The 3697-nt window shown below is 36.4% G+C and overlaps 1 long non-coding RNA gene across 1 annotated transcript in view; it reads right to left on the minus strand.

The window, feature by feature from the left end:
• Positions 1-3697, minus strand: part of LOC128249545 (uncharacterized) — a 151666-nt gene that overhangs the window by 36108 nt on the left and 111861 nt on the right. The gene's annotated exons all lie outside the window — the stretch shown is intronic.

Below are 3697 nucleotides of genomic sequence, written 5' to 3' on the forward strand. Positions count from 1 at the left end.
CCTGCACTTACAGTGGACGGGTGCTGAGCGCGCCCCAGCCTAAAATTTGTTGTTCAAATTCAGGTCTCTATATTCAGAGCAAAACCACCTCATCCCCTTGTGAGAATGGAGCCCTCCTACCTCAAAGTAAAAAATAAATATCCGAATCAGAAAGTGCGAGAAGACTAAACATTTTATTTCATCGGGAAAAGAAGGGGTTTTTCATGAAGTGAGATCACTTCCTCTGCATAGGAGCGGGATTTTTGTCCAGCAAAAAGAAGACCTTCTCCTGTGAAATGGAACACATCGCTCTTGAGGAGAAACCTTTCTTCCCGAATGAACTGAATTTTACAGCCCTTCGTGTAATCCAAAGAGGGTGATACAAGATGCGTATGAAATAATTTGGGGCTTTCCAGCCAATCAGAGAAGTGATGAAAGAAAATAAGAAAAAAAATCAAAGAAAAGATCGACTGTTGATAAAGTATTCTTATAAAGTTTATAGTTTCATATTTTTTAACCAATCGTAGGACATGGCCCCTTCAGTTTTTCAAGAGCTTCACTTGGAAGATTTTATATTTTCCAACCGAGAACAATACATGGATAGATTTTAAGGTTTGCATAATTATAACCGCGGGTACCCTAATCAGTGCCAATAATGGTTTATTCCTTTAAATGTAGATGGCTAGCTCCCTACCCCGGTCTTTTATAAATCGAACTTCGTTTATTCACTTACTTTGTTTTATTACAGTTCTTTAATTATTCTACGTTTTCATATGTTTCATAAATTATTACACTTATCCCCACATCTATGGTGTAACGTCTTTCAAACTAACATTTTAAAGAAATCTAACTTGTTTGTTTACCTCATTACCCACGTCATGTAAAACTTCCTTTCAACGTCTAATGTTTTGTATGTATGAATGATTTGTATGGAATTGCACTCACTGGCTAAATCAAGAAATTATTGTTGTTGTTGTTGTTATATATATGTATTTATTTATTTATTTATTTCTTCCCAAATGTACCATATTAGTGATGTTGCTGCAGACTAAACAAAGCAGTACAGTTATCACAGCAGACATCAATGTCCATTCGCTATTGTGGATTTCATCTTATTTCTGGACACACGCATACACACACAAACACACACATACATACATACATACGCACGCACGCACATTTACAAACACACACATATACACACGTGACCACTTATCTACAGACGTCATCACAAAACTGAACCATTATAACATTAATCAAATGCACCTTCACGCGAATAGCTTTCACAAAACCCAATAAACTACTTCGTCCCACCCTTCCCCCCGTCATACACTGACTAACATCTCCAGATATCAGTTATCAAAGTTAACAGCATATGAAACACAGCAAACACAATGTCTGTCTGATCATCAACCAGAAATCATGACAATCAACCAGAGGTTTATACGTAAAATTTATAACAAACAAAATCTTAAACTACAAAAAAAAAAAATGCATAGCATTCTCGCTATTCCACTAGAGAGGTTCTTTTACAGAAGGAAAGACTACACTACATTAGAAAGACTGTAGTACAATGAAAAGGCTGTAGTACACTGGAAACACTGTACTACAGTAAAAAGCCTATACTATAAAGAAAGGACTATTATACAACAGTAAAAATATTGTACAACAATGAAAATACTATACGAGAGCGAAATGACGATACTACAGTATTTCAGTTGTTCAGTCTTTAAAGTTTATTACTGCGCAGTCTTTCACAATAATGCAGTCTGAAAGACTGCATTACTGTGAAAAATTTATAGAAACCAAAATGGCTTCAGCAAAGGCTTGGAGGTTCTGATTTCTACCACAGATCCTTGCTCTCAAAAGAACTGTAGAAGAAATCAGAACCTCCAAGCAAAAAATATTTAATGTATCAGTGGATTCCTCCAAAACATTAAATAATGTCAACAAAAGGGCCGTGTTTGATAAGCCATGAATGTCCTGTAGAAAACACATCATGCTTCATTCAAAATACAGACGATTCAGGTAAAATGTTTCCAACAAGGAGACACACTATCCCCTTTTCTCTTCATGATTCTTGTGGACTATATTTTGAGGCAAAACCTTGACGTCCAAGACAAAAGCCTCACCTTGGAACAGAAGTGATCAAAAAGTTATCAGAGCATGCGTCAGAGCATCATTCTGTTAGTGATCTTGGTCCTCACACCACATCAACTATATGATGCATATCATTTGTCAACATCCCCTGATAACAAATATATCCGGTAGATGACGTATGTTTCTCAACACTAAGAACATTGAGTACATGACCATCAATGAGAGTGAAAGCGGCTAAGAAATTTATCTTCAAGATGGTACGTAATTCAAAGAATTCAGTGATTTCATGCACTTTGGGTTCAATGTTGTTGATGGTAAGAAAAACCTTCTTACACGAAAGTAACTAGCCTGGAGTGTCTGTAAAAAGCTTCTAGTATTTCAAAGTCAACAAGGCTTTCCTTCTTCGGAGTAAGGAGCGTTCTTCTCCATAGAGCTCAAACCCGGACTATCAAAGAGCTTCAACGTAAACTTGACAGAACGTACATCAGTCTTCTTATGAGGGCTCAAAATATCTTATGGAATGAACACAAAACCAAAGAGGGGATTTAGGTACACATTCCATCCTTCTCTACTGGCCACTACTTTTGTGCTGCATACCAGGCTATATCACGTGTTTTTAGGAAAGAATTTTGAATACTAAAAGGTGATGGGGATCGCTTAATTAGGTCGATGTTATTTGCAAGCGACTCACAAATTGAGGGTCTACTAAAGATAATGTAGGAGGAAGGTAGAGATTCTTGATGCAACTTCGTGGAACGCATTTCTGTTGCAGCTTCTTGAGAAGAAAACGAAAGCAAAACAAAGACAAATAAAAAAATATACTAGACTACACTGAAAAGACTATAGCACGTAGAATAGACAAGACTAAGCGCATAGAAAATACTAAACTGGAGTGAAAAGACGAAAAAAATGCTGCACTTAATTACACAAAAAGACAAAGCACATTAACAAAAAAGATAATTTGCTTTGCATCATAGTTACATCTGAAATTAGTAAAGATTCAAAGAAAAACACACAAAAGATAGAACAAGACAAACAACATCAACGGCAAACCTCACACCTAAACGTCACAAACTTAAACACTTCAATAAGCATGTTTACATAAAAGTAAAAAAAAAAAAAATTCACAAAGAGAAAAATATAGAACAAGATTTACAAGGATACATACAAAGTCTCACAAACGCGCGCGCGCACACACACACACACATACACACACACACTTTAGTAAACTGTTATTAATAGTCTCACATAAGACCCAAATACAGCCACATAAAAGCCACAACGAATAGCAATAAAGCAAAAAAACGTGTGAAAACTTCAACTAACAATTTGTAATACGACACTTGCGCGAGCGCGCACAAACACACACACACAGACAATGCAACAAAGAAAAGTTCTCAGACACACACACTCTCTCTCACATACACACACACGATTTTTTTTTTATATGTTTGTTTTTATTTCTTTTAATGTCTTCCGTGTAGGGTGCCACCTTTTTTAAGGGTTCAGACGATTACGTCCACCTCAATACTTGAACCGCTTCTTATTTTATCGACGTCGGGAGGATTAAAGGAAAATGTTGGCAGGGGTCGGTTTTAAAGCGAGACCAAAGTTAAAA

This window comes from Octopus bimaculoides, chromosome 15 (genome assembly GCF_001194135.2).
Source record: "Octopus bimaculoides isolate UCB-OBI-ISO-001 chromosome 15, ASM119413v2, whole genome shotgun sequence".
Taxonomy (NCBI): domain Eukaryota; kingdom Metazoa; phylum Mollusca; class Cephalopoda; order Octopoda; family Octopodidae; genus Octopus; species Octopus bimaculoides.